Genomic DNA, 18,403 nt, shown 5'->3' on the forward strand with positions numbered 1-18,403 from the left:
CGCGTAACGCAAAAAAAATAAATAAATAAAAAATAAAAAATAAATATATATATTTATCAGCACATTTTAAGACCAAAAAATTGAAATAATGAACCATATGAATAATGAAATACTGTTCTTACTAGTTAAACAAATTATATATATTTACGATGGAATTTTAAGTAGCCACTAAAATATTTTTTAAAAAGCATTTACTGGGACTTCCCTGCTGGCACAGTGGTTAAGAATCCGCCTGCCAATTCAGGGGACATGGATTCAATCCCTGGTCCAGGAAGATCCCACATGCCACGGAGCAACTAAGGCTGTGCAGCACAACTGCTGAGCCTGTGCTCTAGAGCCCACGCGCGGCAACTACTGAGCCCATGCACCGCAACTACTGAAGCCCACGCGTTCTAGGGCCTGTGTGCCGCAACTACTGAGCCCACGTGCTGCAACTACTGAAGCCCGCAAGCCTAGAGCCCATGCTCTGCAACAAGAGAAGCCACCGCAATAAGAAGCCTGTGCACCACAATGAAGAGGAACCCCCACTCACCGCATACAGAGAAAGCCCACACACAGCAACGAAGACACAATGCAGCCAAATAAATAAATAAAAAGCATTTATTAACTTATTTATTAATGATATTAGTTTAAAAAGCATGACTATATATGCAGGATGACTCCAAATTCTGAGTTTAAAAAAAAGCACATATGTAAAGACAAAGGTTAGACTAAAAAAACAAACAAAAACAGATTTAGTTTTTCCTATATGTAAAACTCTTTTCAAATCCAAGGAATTTGAACTAACATTAAAGCTAACACTAAAAACGAAATCTACCTCAGAAAGTATATAATTCGGAATTTCTATCAAAAGACAAAGAAAAATATAAATAAATTCATTTGCCTCCTTAGAAAAGCAAAATGTTAACTCATCAGTAAACATTAAGATCAACTTATCAGAATAGGTATCTAAAGTGGCTAGACACTGAAAGACACAAAAGTGTTAATGGAAGAGACAGGTAATAAGGGGGTAGCTTTAGCAACATGAAGAAACTCTGGAGGGTGTAAAGACATCTCTATTTCACATATTTGCCTAAAATGGGTCAGCATCCACAAATGCTAGTTTGGGACCATAATGAAACAGCTTGGAAAAGAAAGGAACCCAAACAATCATAAGAATAGGGACTCTGAAGAAGAAAGTGCTAAAATTCTCTGAAAGAGGAGCTTAAAAATATTTTATGCTGCAAATATAAATCGAACTCTGTGAAGGAAGTTGAAAACACTGAAGTGAGGTCTATATTTCACTGTTAATCTTTTGGCTTGGAATGTGTGGGGAAGTTTCTCTCCCCCAAAAACCCTACTGTAAACCTACTGTAGAAAGCAGATAAAAATAAACCTAAATTACTAATCTTACGATTCAGTAATAGTATTTGTTCAAATTTACAAAAATAAGTAAAATCACAGTGCCCCTTTAAAGGAGTCTAACAATCAGGGTCCTAGCTGGAAACACATAGTATCCACACCTGGGTAATGTGAGACTTTAATAAAGAGACTACTTACAGGACCTCCCTGGTAGTCCAGGGGTTAAGACTCCGAGCTCCCAATGCAGGGGGCCCAGGTTCAATCCCTGGTTGGGGAACTAGATCACGCATGCATACTGCAACTAAGAGTCCACATGCCCCAAGTAAAGATCCCATGCACCGCAGCGAAGATCCCACATGCCACAACTAAGACCCAGAGCAGCCAAATAAATAAATAAATATTTTTAAAAAGAGAGACTACTCATGCAGCTCAATAACAAAAAAACAAACAACCCAATCCAAAAATGGGCAGAAGACCTAAATACACATTTCTCCAAAGAAGATATACAGACTGCCAACAAACACATGAAAGAATGCTCAACATCATTAATCATTAGAGAAATGCAAATCAAAACTATAATGAGATATCATCTCACACCAGTCAGAATGGCCATCATCAAAAAATCTAGAAACAATAAATGCTGGAGAGGGTGTGGAGAAAAGGGAACACTCTTGCACTGCTGGTGGGAATGTGAATTGGTTCAGCCACTATGGAGAACAGTATGGAGGTTCCTTAAAAAACTACGAATAGAACTACCATATGACCCAGCAATCCCACTACTGGGCATATACCCTGAGAAAACCATAATTCAAAGAGTCATGTACCAAAATGTTCATTGCAGCTCTATTTACAATAGCCCGGAGATGGAAACAACCTAAGTGTCCATCATCGGATGAATGGATAAAGAAGATGTGGCACATATATATATACAATGGAATATTACTCAGCCATAAAAAGAAACGAAATTGAGCTATTTGTAATGAGGTGGATAGACCTAGAGTCTGTCATACAGAGTGAAGTAAGTCAGAAAGAGAAAGACAAATACCGTATGCTAACACATATATATGGAATTTAAGGGAAAAAAATGTCATGAAGTACCTAGGGGTAAGACACGAATAAAGACACAGACTACTGGAGAATAAACTTGAGGATACAGGGAGCGGGAAGGGTAAGCTGTGATAAAGCGAAAGAGAGGCATGGACATATATACACTACCAAACGTAAGGTAGATAGCTAGTGGGAAGCAGCCGCATAGCACAGGGAGATCAGCTCGGTGCTTTGTGACCGCCTGGAGGGGTGGGATAGGGAGGGTGGGAGGGAGGGAAACGCAAGAGGTAAGAGATATGGGAACATATGTGTATGTATAACTGATTCACTTTGTTATTAAAAAAAAAAACAATAAAAGTGAGGTACCACATACTCATTATTAGCCCCTAATCCTATCAAAATTCCATCTTTAAAATAATATAAGTAATGTTAGGGAAAAAAATGAAATAAAATGCAGATTATTCATTTGGTTAGGGGAATAGATAGCTATATGGGAGATCAGAATCTAAAAGTGGTATTTAGAATCCATAAGGTAGTCAGTTTATCACTGTCAAAATTGATTTTTGCATGTAATGGAAAGAAACATAAGTTCTTGCTGCTTTTAACCCTTCTAAATGAGTCAAAAAAACCCACAAAATATATCGAGTATATTGTGCACAAATAAAGACAATGCGGGTTTGAAGGAACTTTACTGATCAATGATAGAAATATACTCTATTTCTGTAAGCCTCTCAATTAAATAATGTGAAATATTTGTGATGTACAATAAAGACATTTAGAAGAATAAAAAAAAAAGAGAGACTACTTACAAAGGCGTGGGTAAGACTTAGAGAAACCAACAAAGGACAGTGAATTGCCCCAGAACCATTAACACATCTAGGCCTGAAGGGGCAAGATGAGGAAGTAGAATCTGGAGAGGGTAGCTATATGGAAGGGGCCACCAGACAGGAATCACTGGTAGAGGTATGCAGACCACTTGCAGCAACCTGGAAGGGAAGCAGCAGGGGAATAAATACCTAGCCCTCATTCCTCCTGCCAATCCATCTACCCTTCAACTGGAAGCCAGAAAGCAAAGGGGCCCACAGACACGGTACACGTGAATGAGCCTCCAGGGATGTAGATCAGAGGGAAAAGGATGGTATGTGGCTCTGGAGGAGGAAACAGAAGGCATCCAGCCCAAAGACTATTATTTCTCCACAAGACCAAAGAAGCCAGAACCTACATCTACCAAAGCAACCTCAAATTTACACTGTACTAAGACTTCAGTTAACCAAGCTAGAAAATTGAAGCTAAATGGTCTTTCTACAATAATAAGTACGGTATAGTGAATATAATTTAAGTTCTTACAACATAATCTCTAAAGTCCGTTTCAACCCTATGATTCTGCAGGACACTAAATATCCCATTGTACTGAATTATATGAAATAGGCAAAAAGGCATAGACAATTGAGATTAATCCTCAAGACATCTCTTGCAAATCTTATTTCTTAAAAGTAACGTAGGGCTTCCCTGGTGGCACAGTGGTTGAGAGTCCGCCTGCCGATGCAGGGGACACGGGTTCGTGCCCTGGTCTGGGAAGATCCCACATGCCGCGGAGCGGCTAGGCCCGTGAGCCATGGCCGCTGAGCTTGCGCGTCCAGAGCCTGTGCTCCGCAACGGAAGAGGCCACAGCAGTGAGAGGCCCGCGTACCGCAAAAAAAAAACAAAACAGTAATGTAATCTGCACACTCATGTTCATAGCAGCATTATTCACTATAGCCAAGTGGTGGAAACAATCTGTCCATTGACAGATGGATAAACAAAATGTATATACATGTGTGTATATATACACACACAATGGAGTACTAATATTAGTATACTCCAATAGTCTATGTTGTAGCACATGAGTTTCCTTCCATTGAAGGTTAAATAATACTCTATTCATCTATCAGTATTCTAGCAGTATTAGTCTATCAGTATTTAATAATATATATATCTTAATGGTAAATGTATGCATGTACCTTAGGATCCAGCAATCCCATTCCTGGACATATACCCTGAAAGAAATCTGTACAGAAGACCATGAAGACACATGTATACAGATTCTGTGGTAGTAAGGAGGTGGAGGAATGCTAAGTGTCCATTACAAGAAGACAGATAAAATGTAACAGAAACATGACAGAATACTATCCAGAAATCAGAATTAATGAACTAGCTACTCTTAGAAAAACATGAATAGTCCTTAAAAAACAGAAGTAAAGAACAGGGTTCTAGGTTCAGCATTCCTTTCACTGAATGAAGCTATAAATCCTGAAGAGCACGTATGGAGCAGCTCTTCGAGAATTCTGAAAAGTAAATAATAGAAGCTGGATGGAGACCAGAATTTGATATGCCAATAACGTGGTAGTGAGTTTATCACTTTTTTTCCTCTTATATTCCCTGGCCTAGATGCAAGGCAGCCTGAAACCCAGAAGTGAACACTGATAGAGAAAGGAAGAATATCAAGAGAAGCTCTCTAGTCCTGCCTTGAGAAACCAGAAAGGGGACCCCTGGTGTGGACAGAGTGGGTGAAATACACCAAACCAGGAAAGTCAACTCATGGAAAAGACAATCAACATACATCAATGCTGAGATTATACAGATGTTGGAATTAATTGACAAAGACTTTAAAGCAGCTACTATAGGGTTTCCCTGGTGGTGCAGTGGTTGAGAGTCCGCCTGCCAATGCAGGGGACACGGGTTCGTGCCCTGGTCCGGGAAGATCCCACATGCCGCGGAGCGGCTAGGCCCGTGAGCCATGGCTGCTGAGCCTGCGCGTCCGGAGCCTGTGCTCTGCAACGGGAGAGGCCTCAACAGTGAGAGGCCCGCGTACCGCAAAAAGCAGCAGCTACTATAAAAAGGTTGCAACAATTCAACTATATTTCAATAAAAAAAAAATTTAAAAAAACGTTGCAACAGAGGACTTCGCTGGTGGTGCAGTGGTTAAGAATCCGCCTGCCAATGCAGCCGGCACGGGTTCGAGCCCTGGTCCAGGAAGATCCCACATGCCGTGGAGCAATGAAGCCCGTGCGCCACAACTACTGAGCCTGCGCTCTAGAGCCCACGAGCCACAACTACTGAGCCCACGTGCCGCAACTACTGAAGCCCGTGCGCCTAGAGCCCATGCTCTGCAACAAGAGAAGCCACCACAACAAGAAGCCCGCGCACCGCAACAAAGAGTAGCCCCCTCTCGCCACAACCAGAGAAAGCCCGCGCGCAGCAACAAAGACCCAACGCAGCCAAAATAAATAAATAAATTTATTTAAAAAACAAAAACAAAAAAAAACGTTGCAACAGGTAAGGCCAAATACTCTTGAAATGAATAACAGAAAGTCTCAGTAAAGAAACAAAAGACATAAAGAGGAAACAAACTTTTTTTTTTTGGCTGCGTGGAACCCAGCCCCAGCAGTGAAAGCACCAAGTCCTAACCACTGGACCACCAGGGAATTCCAGAAGAAACAAACTTTAGAACTGAAAAATACATCAAAAGTAAGAAACTCACTGTGTGAGCTGGATAGCAGAAAGCAAATGACAGCAGAAAAAGCCAATGCACTTCAAGATAGGTCAATACTACGTATCCAATCTGAAAAACAGAGATAAAAAACATTGAAAAAAGTGATCAAAGCCTCAGATATCTGTAGAACAAACAGCAAAGGACCTAATGTTTGCACTGTCAGAATCCCAGAAGGATGGGAGAACCAGTTTGGTACCAAAAAACTTTTGAAAACTCCCCAAATTTAGCAAAAAACATAAAGCTACAGACTGAAAGAGCTCAGAGAGCTCCAAAGAAATTTATGCCTGGACTCATCTTAATCAAATTGAAAACTAAAGACAAACTTTTTAAATACTTAAAGCAGTCAGAGAAAAACATGTTACCAATAGATGACCTATTCAAATAACAGATTTCACATCAGAAACAATGGAGGCCAAAAAGAAGTGCCAAAAGAAAAGAACTGTCAACCCAGAATTCTATATCCAGAGATGATATCCTTCAGAAATAAAGGTGAAATAAGTCATTCTCAGATGAGGGAAAATTAATAAGAAAACTTGGAAAACTAAAAAAAGGAAGAAATGGCAAGTATTTATATCTTATATTACAGAAATGGCAAATATCTGGGTAAATATAATAGATGGTTCTTCTCTTGAGTCTCTTAAAACGTATTTGAGGGACACTTCCCTGGCGGTCCAGTGGTTGGGATTCCGTGCTTCCACTGCAGGGGGCGTTGGTTCGATCCCTGGTTGGGGATCCTGCATGCCAAGTGGCATGGCCAAAATAAAAAAATTTGTATTTGACAGTTAAAAGCAAAACTAGTAACATTGTCTGATGGGTTTTTTTTTCAATGTATGTAGATGTAATACATAAGATAACCACAACATAATAGTATTAAGGGGGGCAGGGCAAAGGGACCTATATGTTTCTATATTCCACAATAAGTGATAAAATACTGATTCTAAGTAAATTGTGAAAAGTTAAGTACATTCACTGTAATCCCTAGAGTGACCAAATAAAACGTACTATATCAAAAAATAGACTAAAAAACTCGACAGATTTTAAATTTGATACTAAAGTGTTCAAATAACCCAAGAGAAAGCAGGAAAGCAGAAACAGAAATGAAAAACAAAACAAATAATAAAATGGTAGAACTAAAGTCAAATATACTAATAATTACATAATTAAATAGAAATGATCTAAACACAAAACACAGAGAATTGTAACTATGTATGGTGACAGATGTTAACTAGACTTTCTAGAATGGTTCAAAAAATGATCCAACTATATACTGCCAAGAAAAAACTCACGTCAATACAATAATGTAGGTAGGTTAAAAGTAAAGGATGAAAAAAACTAGATCACGCAAACACTAATCAAAAGAAAGCTAGAAGTTGTACCTTTCGACCCCCTCTACCCATTTCGTTACAAACTTCCAGTTATAAAATAAGTGAGTCTTGGGATGTAATGTACAATGTGGTGTAGTGACTGTGGTTAATACTGTACTGTGTATTCGAAAGTTGCTAAAAGAATAAATCTTTTTTATTTTTTAATTTTCTGGCTGTGCTGCATGGCATGTGGGATGTGGGATCTTAGTTCCCTGACCAGGGATTGAACCCACGCTTCCTGCAGTGGAAGCTTGGAGTCTTAATCACTGCACTGCAAGGGAACTCCCAAGAGAATAAATCTTGAAAGTTCTCATCAAAAGAGAAAGAATTGTAACTCTGTATGGTGACAGATGTTAACTAGACTTACTGTTGTGATCATTTCCCAATACATACAAATATCAAATCATGTTGTACACCTGAAATTAATAAAATGTTATAGATCAATTATATCTCAACTTAAAAAAAAAAGCTGAAGGGGCTGAAGTGTTAAAGTAGACTTCAGCAAGGAAAATCAGGGATACAAAGGAATATTATATAATCATTAAAGGGTGAATTCACCAAGAAAATGTAGCAATACTAATAGTGAATTCAGGGAACAACAGAGCTTCAAAATACAAGAAGAAAAGACAGGACAGGACAAAGAAACAAATCCTTAATTGTAGTTGGAGACTTCAACTGTACTTCCCTCTGTAATTCATCAACTAGTAGACAGAATATCAGGATATACAAGAACTGAACACCAACTGTATCTTACTGATGTTTACATAGAACACTCCACTCAACACAGCAAAGCACAGGGAACATTCATGAATACAGACCGTATCCTGAAGTACAAAACAAACCTTAACAAATTAAACAGAACTTAAGTCACCCAAAGTATGTTCTTCAACTGCAATGGAAATTAACCAGAAATCAGTAACAAGAAAGATAACAGAAAATCTCCAAACACTTGGAAATTAAACACCATTACTTCTAAATAATCCATGTTAAAGAGGAAGTTTCAAATGGAAATTATTTTTAAAGGTTTAAACTGTAAGAAAATGAAAATTAAAATATAACACCAAAATTTGTGGATGAAGCTAAAACAGTGCTTAGGGCAAAATTTACAACTCTAAATGCTTACATTAGGAAAGAAGAAAAGCCTCGGGACTTCCCTGGCGGTGCAGTGATTAAGAATTCGCCTGCCAATGCAAGGGACATGGGTTCGAGCCCTGGTCCAGGAAGATCCCACATGCCGCGGAGCAACTACTGAACCTGCACTCTAGAGCCCGCGTGCCACGACTACTGAAGCCTGCACACCTAGAGCCCGTGCTCCACAACAAGAGAAGCCACCACAATGAGAAGCCCGCGCATGGCAACGAAGAGTAGCCCCTGCTCACCGCAACTAGAGCAAGTCCGAGCGCAGCGACGAAGACCCAACGCAGCCAAAAATAAATAAATTTATATTTAAAAAAAGAAGGTAGGTCTCAAATTAGTAATCTAAGCTTCCACCACAAGTAACGATAAAAAGAGCAAAATTAACTCAAAGCAAGCAGAAGGAAACAATAAAAACAAGGCAAAAACCAATGAAACAGAAATGAGGAAAATCAATGAAACCAAATGCAGGTTCTTTTGAAAAGAGGAAGAAGGGAGAGAGGGGGAGGAAGAGAGAGAGGAGACACAAATTACCAGTATCAGGTTGGAAAGAGACAGATATCATTACAGATCCTACAAACATTAGAAGGGGACGTTATTACTAATCTACACCTATAAATTCAACCATGAGACAAAATGAACAAATCTGTTAGAAACGCAATTTACCAAAATTGACACAAAGTGAAACTATATTCAACATCTTGTAAAAATAACCTATAACGGAAAAGAATCTGAAAAAGAAGAGATATACACGTATAACTTAATCACTTTGCTGTACACCCAAAGCTAACACAACACTGTAAATCAACTATACTTCAATTTAAAAAAAAAAAACAAAAACTGACACAAAGAAGTCAAAAATGTAATTGCCCCTAAACATTACAAAAATTGAATATAAAATTAGGAACCATTCCAGAAGAAAATCCAGGCCCAGGTAGCTTCTCTGTTAAACATTTAAGGAAAATTAGCACAAATATTTACATGAACCCTCACAACTCAAAAGGCTGGTATGAGGATTAAATGAAAATCTGTGGAGTTTAGGGAATTCTCTGGTTGTCCAGTGGTTAGGACTCTGTGTTTTCACTGGCGAGGGCCTGGGATCAATCCCTGGTTGGGGAACTAATATCCCGCAAGCCTTGCGGTACAGCCAAAAAAAAAAAAAAAAAAATTGTGGCATTTAGAACAGTGCCTAGAACATACGTACACAATAAACGCCATATAAACGTTTGTTAAAATAAACTCTAGGGAGTTCCCTGATGGCCCAGAGGTTAGGATTCCAGACTTTCACTGCTGTGGCCCAGGTTCGATGCCTGGTTGGGGAACTGAGATCCCGCAAGCCAAGAGGCGCGGCCAAAAAATAAACAAATAAAATAAAGTAAAATAAAACAAACTCTAGTCAACAGACCCATACTCTGGGCTTCTCTGGTGACACAGAGGTTAAGAATCCGCCTGCCAATGCAGGAGACACGGGTTCGAGCCCTGGTCCAGGAAGATCCCACATGCTGCGGAGCAACTGGGCCTGTGCACCACAACTACTGAGCCTGCGAACCACAACTACTGAGCTTGCATGCTACAACTACTGAAGCCTGCACACCTAGAGCCGGTGCTCCGCAACAAGAGAAGCCACCGCAATGAGAAGCCCGCACACCGCAACGAGGAGTGGCCCCCACTCACTGGCAACTAGAGAAGGCCCGAACGCAGCAACAAAGACCCAATGCAGCCAGAAATTAAAAAAAAAAAAAAAAAAAAAGACCGATACTCAAAGAAAACGTCTAATAATCTAAAGATCAGCTGATAAATAAAATTTTAAAACTGAATAGTTGATGTACAATATTATATGTTACAGATATACAATACAGTGATTCACAATTTTTAAAGGTTACACTCCATTATTAAATGGAATTTTGTATGTGTCTTAGGTTAAAATAAAATGTTAAAGGTATGCTTTGTATCTTTTTTCCCCTGCTTTAACTTTTTTGATTAACTGTTTTGACGTCATTGGAGGATTTCAACTGTACATAATCAGTATAGCTCTTCTTGAAGGCAAACACTATTTCTGAGGTTCCACTGTTATTCTCACACTGCCTTACAGTACTTAGTACAAAGCTGTCACTCATTCATCATGTTAATTAGTGGAAATTTAACTAAAAATAACATTGATTTTTAGGGGCTTCTCTGGTGGCGCAGTGGTTGGGAGCTCGCCTGCCAATGCGGGGGACACGGGTTCGACCCCTGGTCCGGGAGGATCCTGCATGCCGTGGAGCAACTGGGCCCGCAAGCCACGGCTTGAGGCCTGCGCACCTGAAGCCTGTGCTCCACAGCGGGGGACGCCATCGCAGTGAGAAGCCCGTGTGCCTCAGCGGAGACCCAATGCAGCCAAAAATAAATAATAAAAATTAATGAAATAATAACATTGATTTTTGAATTTCACAAACTTACAGAATCTAGTTTTGTTTTAGATTTAAGGAAAGGAAAATAATTTGCCAAAACACTTTGTCAACTTGAGTTCTGAGGATTTTCAACTTTCAGAAATTAGATTCCTGGACTTCCCTGGTTGCCCAGTGGTTAAGACTCCGTGCTTCCAATGCAGGGGGCACAGGTCCTAAATAATTACCAATATATTTTAAAAATCATCAGACTCAAAACTTATCTAATACAAAAGATCAATTTAATTACCATTTCAGGATTTTTGGGGGGGGGGGGGGCATGCAGCACAGCTTGCAGGGATCTTAGTTCCCCGACCAGAGACTGAACCCGGGCCCCAGCAGTGAAAGTGCCAAGTCCTAACCATTGGACCTCCAGGGAATTCCCACATTTCAGGATTTGAAACTGTGTTTCCAAAGCTAACTACCATAAACTTTGTATCTTACATGATTAGGAATATTAATTTTAGGAATAACCTAAAAGTTAATAAACTGTTCTGGTAAACAGTTACTGTTTTATACATATACAAACATTTACACACATAAAACAAACATATATACATTACCACATACTAATATTGTCCAATACCTAATTTAAAATTCTCTTCTGATTTACAGGTTATTCTGAGATCATTTTGTGCCTCAACATTTTTACTGTCATTCATCCACTCACCAAACATCTGTTGAGTGCTATTCTATCAAGTACTGTGCTAAGCCAACAGAGACAAGAGACATTTAAGTAAGATGTGACCCTGGTGTTTCAAGGAGTTCACAATCTAATGGGGACAAGTGACACAAAAACAACTATAAGATACATAAACAACTATAACATAAACCTTATAAAAGGATTATGAACTAGTGACTGCAAATCTACTTCTCAGTATTCTAACTACTATTTTTATTAGTGTAACACCATTATGTCACACACTGGGCAGCAACCTCATGTTCCCTTCTTGGCTCTTTCCGATCCCTCACTTTACCCCAGACCTTAACATTGGAGCAACAAACTGATCTAGTCCCTCTTTTATCACTCAGCTCCAGGAGCCTTTTAAAACTGGATAATCTCTCCATCCTGAATAAGGGAAAACGTAAAACCATGGACTGGCTCATTCCTCATTTTACCTGGGGGGAGAAGGGAAAGACTGCTGTAGCTCAGAACAGCTACCCAAATTAGTGAAGCTGCCTAGAGGCAGTAATCCTGAAAATTTAGCTAGAAATAGCAAAACAGACCCTCATGTCCTAAGAAACCAACTTTAGAGTCTTGTAGCTCCAAAAGAACCAAGCTGGGAAGGGAGGCAACAGTCAATAGTGGATAGAATGATAATTTTGTAGTACACAGGAAAACTTCTGTATTTGAAATGTATTATTTTATTTATCCTGAATACTTCTTTCTTATAAAATAAGTGATGTAAACAGATTTAGGTATGATTTAGGTATTGCAGACATGAAGATGTGACATAAAAGTACAAGCAAGCTAGAAAGCATTTCCAAGATAATATAGCCCAATTCTTAAAACCATTTCATTTACAGAATGCCCAGTTTACTGTATTTTCACACTGTAATCAAATCTCCAGTGACCAAACTAATCAAGATTGAAAATTTAATAAAATAAAGGACCACAAAACCAGTAGCATCATGTATAACTCACAACAAAAGTACAGGCTTCAGAATTCAGAGACCATCAAGATTTTCTGGAAGGAGCTATAAATACTGAAATGTGTAGGCATTATAAAAGGATCTTTATCTTGTTTCTCAATAAAAGTAACATTAAAAAAATTACAAAAAATTCTTTGGGTACGGCTTCCCTGGTGGTGCCGTGGTTGAGAGTCTGCCTGCCGATGCAGGGGACACGGGTTCGTGCCCCAGTCCGGGAAGATCCCACATGCCACGGAGCGGCTGGGCCCGTGAGCCATGGGCGCTGAGCCTGCGCGTCCGGAGCCTGTGCTCCGCAACGGGAGAGGCCACAGCAATGAGGGGCCCGCGTACCGCAAAAAAAAAAAAAAAAAAAAAAAAAATTCTTTGGGTATACTTTTACCAAGAGTTTCTCTTAAGGCATATTTTTACAAAGTTGTTAATGATGGACTCTGATCACTAGTGAATCCTTATATCACTTAACAGCATATCTGCTACAGCCTATAGAACCTTATTTTAAACGGCTGCCTAATACCACACTGAGTAATCATTTTTACTTAATTCCTCAACCTTTTTATATTTGCTATATAAAATAATGCTGAAGTTAGTATTCATGTGCATACTACTTTTCCTGTATTTTAAATTACTTCATTAGACTACACTCTTTTCTAGTTTTATTTTTAAATCAAAAGAGACTACACATCATTGGGAATTGATTCTGATTTTAAAGGAATGAGAGCTTAAACTAAGTAGACTAGAGTTGGGGATTCTGGAGCTCCTATCATTGAGAAGCCAGAGGCACAGGAGTAGAGGAAGAAAGAAAACAATTTGGACAGAATAACACTACTTTAAAAATGAGAAAACTTGAGAAACTGGGTGGCTTTAAAATGTAATACTAACATTGAGGTTTCAAAACAATCTTTTATCCTCTAATAAAAGGATATTACTAAGTCCTCCTATCCCAGAAGATGAGGTTCTGAAGAAGCTGTAAAAACAAAATTTCCCGTGGAAATTTCTCCGTAGGTAAAGGAGTCAAAGGGGGGGAGGGGGAGGGGGAGGAAACATATATATATATCAACTGTTACTTTATTAAATAAATACACAACGGGGGTATAAACGAAACAAGATTGGACATGAACTGATCGTTGTTGAAGATGGATTAGGAGGGAATTCATTACAGTCTTTACCTTTGTTTGCAATGTTCGTAATAAAAAATAATGAATACGCAAGCATAATAGAAAAACTATGACCAGCTCTTAATTTCAATCTTACTACTTCAGAGAGTGGAAGTCGCTGCCTCTCCTATTACCTAATCATTAAACCGGACACTCTTCGGTCCCGATCCCGGTAAAACTATGCAGGTCGAGTTTCAAGTCCTCTCACCTCCAGCACCGCGGAAGAGGAGCGATGAGAACAGAAAGAGGAAGGGGGGCAAGGACAGGGCTACAGGCTCCTCACTAGATTGCTCATCAGACAGGCAGGGGTCTGCGAAAGGGGGCCAAAGGTCGCTTTTTGCTTCCGCTAAAGAAAAACGCAGTTTCTTCCGGAGCCCCCAGGTACCTTCCCTGGAGGCCGCCCCGCCCGGGGGGAGGCTGCCGGGCTCGGAAGCGAACAGACTCCCGCAGGCACCGGGGACACAACCTTACCGAAGTCTCCCTGGGCCAAAAGGGACCGGGTAAGGGAGTCCCCGAGAGCGCCGGCCCGGCCCTGTCCCTGTCGGGTGCCGAAGCCCAGGCCGCGGCGTTTCCGCCCCGGGGAAGTGACGCCTCGGAGCAGGGAGGACAACAAAGTTTGGCGGCGTCAAGTATTCGGGACCAACGGTGTCCAAGTTGCCTGCGGCCCTGCCACGCCCCCGGGCCCGGCCTTGGGCGGCCTTCCGTGCCACAGCCTTTCCGGCCCGACCTCCAGCCCGACCCTCACATCCAGGATCCTTCTCTTTCTCCTCACCTGCCACCTCAAGGTCCTCTGAATCCTGGGCTAGGGACTTCTAAATCCGGAGCGCAGTGTGAGGAGGAAAACAAAGATCCTTGACGCTGAAGAAGCCACACTCACCTGACCGAATCCGGACCTGAAAACGGAAGAGACAGACTTGGGGAAGAAGGCTTAGCATCCAAAATGGCGACTAACAAGCCCTCAGCACAGTGAGCACGGGCGGAGGGATCCTCGGGGCCGAGCTAGCCACGCCCTCTTTCCAGGGATTGGCTGCGCACCCTCCGCTCGGGACTCACGCCCCGAGGGCGTCCGGGCTCCACCGCCGGGCTCCCTTCGGAGCTGGCGCAGCCGGGGACTACTTCCAGCGGCGGAGGCACGGACGGCAGCGTATACACGTGACGTCTCCAGAGTCACCTGCTGGGGCGTTCGTTGTATTTCGCTGGTGTTTCCCCGGCTGCAGGGAGGCTGGCGGAGGAGGCTTGTTTTCCGAGTCCGCGCCCATGTTTAGCGTTGTTCCAGTATATGGAAAAACCGGCTCCAGCACCGTCTCCCAAACTCCCTGAGTTAGTCTCTGAGATTTGCTCTCGTTCCTCGCTCGACTCCACTCGCCATGGAGGCTTTCCTCCTGCGTTTCGGTTTCTTTCATGAAATGACCTGCTGGGCAGGATTCCGCCCTTCTCTGGCAGCACACAGCTCTTCATCCGACTCTAAGCACTCCTCCCTCAGGCCACCCACCCTCTCTCTTAAGCACTCTTAATACTCCTGCCCCGCTGGTTTTTTTTTTCCCTGCTACGCGGGCCTCTCACTGTTGTGGCTTCGCAGGCCCAGCGGCCATGGCTCACGGGCCCAGCCGCTCCGCGGCATACGGGATCCTTCCGGACCGGGGCACGAACCCGCGTCCCCTGCATTGGCAGGCAGACCCTCAACCACTACGCCACCAGGGAAGCCCCTCCTGCCCTCCCCCCTCCGCTTTTAAACCAAATGTGATTGCTCTTGCAATCAGAATATCTACAGTATTTCTTATTTAAGATGTTTCCTCAGCACCACATTCTCTGGGAATTTACTTTATCTCTGGATTGAGAGGAAACTTTTTCATTTAGTTATCCTTGTGTTCAACTTGAAAACCATTCTCTCTGCTTAACGTTGGAAGGGGATTCCTGAGCTTTGGCTTCCAGAAGGAGGTAATCCTGCCCCCTGCCGTACAGGCTGCATCTACCAAGACCAAAATTGTGGTTTGCTAAATTGTGATGCGGTCATGTGACAAGGATGGAGCTACGTGTATCCATAAGAGGGTCATATGGATTTAGAAATAACGTGTCTGTATAACCACTTTCAGTATTTCTAAATTAAAACCAGCTTTCAGAACCTCAAAATACACTGTGCTTTTTTTCATTTAATATGTGGTGGATTTTTTTTTTTTTGGTAAATGTGTGCATATATGAATTGAGTCCATTTTGCAATAAAGTAATAGCATCTTAAAAAAAGAGAGAGCAAATTGCTCGAATTTAAAGAGCCTTAGAAACACAACAAGCAAATGTTACCTGTGTGGACCTTGTTTAGATACTGATTCAAACCAATTTATAGTCTTTTTTTTTTTTTTTTTTGGCCGCACCTAGAGACAAGCGGGATCTTAGTTCCCCCACCAGAGAAGAAACCCGTGTCCCCTGCGTTGGGAGCTCGGAGTCTTAACCACTGGACCGCAAGGGAAGTCCGCCTATAGTCTTTTATAAAGATATTATTTTAGACAATTGGGAAAATTAGATGATGGGCCAGGTATTATATGGTACCAACTAACCAAAGCATTGTTACTTTCTTAAGCATGAAAATATCATTGAGATTTTGTAAGAAGAGGTCCTTTTTTTATATATAAATTTATTTATTTTGTTTATTTATTTATTTTTGACTGCGTTGGGTCTTCGTTGCAGCACAGGAGCTTTCTCTAGTTGTGGCATATGGGGCGGGGGGGGGGCTAATTTTCGTTGTGGTGCCCGGGCTTCTCGTTGCTGTGGCTTCTCTTGTTGCGGAACACGGGCTTTTAGCACATGGGCTTCAGTAGTTGTGGCTCACAGGCTCTAGAGCGCAGGCTCAGTAACTCTAGCACACGGGCTTAGTTGCTTCGTGGCATGCGGGCTCTTTCCGGACCAGGGCTGGAACCCGTGTCCCCCTGCGTAGGCAGGCGGATTCTTAACCACTGCGCCACCAGGGAAGCCCGAGAAGAGGTCCTTTTTAAATTGTTTAAGAAATGCATACTGGGAGGGACGAAGAGTAACCCCCGCTCGCCACAACTAGAGAAAGTCCACACACAGCAAAAAGACCCAACGCAGCCAAAAATAAATAAAAATTTTTTTAAATGCATAGTGTAGGTAGGGGCAAAATTTTTGATAATTATTTAATTGGATGACAGTTATTATTTTACTATCTTCTCTCTCTCTCTCTATATATATATTTTACCTCTACTGACTTTATTTCAGCATAACCAGTTAGTTAAAAAGGAAAATTTTTCTTTTTAATTTTAAAAAGGTAGTAATAAAATGAAGGAAATTCTGACACATGCTACAATGTGGATGAATATTGAAGACATTATGGTAAGTGAAATAAACCAGTCACCAAAACACATGTACTGCAGGATTCCAGTTCTATGAGATACTTAGAGGTCGAATTCAGAGAGAGAAAGTAGAATGGTGGTTGCCAGGGGGGCTGGGGGAAGGGAGAGTGGGGAGTTATTGTTTAATGGGTACAGAATTTCGGTTTGGGAAGATGGAAAATGCTCTGGTGATGGGTGGTGATGATGGTTACACAACAATGTGACTACTTAATGCCACTGAACTGTACAACTAAAAATTATTAAAATGGTAGCTTTTATATTATGTGTATTTTACCACAATAAAAAAATGTTCACAGTAAAAATTTTCAAATTAAGTCTATGTTGTGGGGGAGAATTAAATAAACAGTATATATACTAATAATTAAATGCAATATGTGGAATCTTCTACAAGAAAACTGGCTCTACATTAAAAGAGACTTAAGAGATATAATAACCAAATGAAATTCAATTGGATCCTGATTAGAAAAAAATAGATATTTGGGGGAACAACTTGGGAAATTTGAATATGTACTAGATATTAGATACTATAGAATTATTGTTAATTTTCATTGGTGTAATAACATAGTTGAGTAGGAGAATGCCCTTATTCTTAGAAGATGCATGCTGAACTGTGTAGAACTGAAGGATCATGGTGTCTGCAACTTACTTTCATATAGTTTGGAAAACAAAAAGTGTGTGTGTGCATACTAGGCTATTATATATCTCAATGGGAAGTGGTAGTTTTCCCCCAGAAACTACCAGACTAAGCCAAGATCCCAGCAGTTAAGTATATTCTGATTCTGTTCTGCATTGAGTTTAAAAGCAAAATAAAAGGGACTGAGTTCAATACCTTCTTTTTGTTTTTTGAGGAGAGAAAAATGTTTATTGTTTTTACTAATTTGAGTATATATATATGTAGAGTATAATGAAAGAAAAGCCTGTGTAACACTCCCCATGCCATTATTAATTTTTAGAATATTTTATTCCAAAATTTTATTTATTTAAAATTTAACACAAATAGGATAATATACATTCTGTTCAGTAAACCTGCTTTTTATACTTTATATATTCTGCGTATCTTTTTATGTCAGTACATATAGATCCACATTATCTTTAACAATGGAAGAAGTTATATCATTATTTAGCCAATCTTTTATTGATATTTAGGTAGATTCCAATATATTCTGTAATATGCTATTGTGAATATCCTTCTAAGAATATTTGTGCATATTTTCAGATTATTTCTTAAGGACAGATTCCCACAAGTGGTATTGCAAGTTTAGGGAGTATGCATGTATGAAATTTTGATACCCATGTTATTTATGGGTTGAATTGTACCCCACAGATACATGCGTTGAAGTTCTAACCCTCAGTGTCTCAGAATGTGACTTTATTTGGAGACTTTGTTATGGCA

General features: G+C 40.5%; 1 protein-coding gene across 7 annotated transcripts in view; it reads right to left on the reverse strand.

Moving 5' to 3' along the window:
• The window catches only part of IST1 (IST1 factor associated with ESCRT-III), a 31,084-nt gene extending 16,406 nt beyond the window's left edge, over positions 1 to 14,678 (reverse strand). For 3 of the 7 annotated variants that reach the window (XM_067719630.1, XM_067719629.1, XM_067719623.1), the window contains exon 1: positions 14,526 to 14,678. The gene's annotated coding sequence lies outside the window, so the exon portion shown is untranslated. Of the gene's footprint in view, positions 1 to 5,908; positions 5,990 to 14,119; positions 14,241 to 14,420 lie in introns of those variants that run through there. The other 4 variants (XM_067719624.1, XM_067719626.1, XM_067719627.1 and 1 more) reach the window with 4 other exon arrangements.
• Between the last annotated feature and the right edge of the window lie 3,725 nt (positions 14,679 to 18,403).

The sequence above is a fragment of the Pseudorca crassidens genome, chromosome 20 (assembly GCF_039906515.1).
Source record: "Pseudorca crassidens isolate mPseCra1 chromosome 20, mPseCra1.hap1, whole genome shotgun sequence".
Lineage (NCBI taxonomy): Eukaryota > Metazoa > Chordata > Mammalia > Artiodactyla > Delphinidae > Pseudorca > Pseudorca crassidens.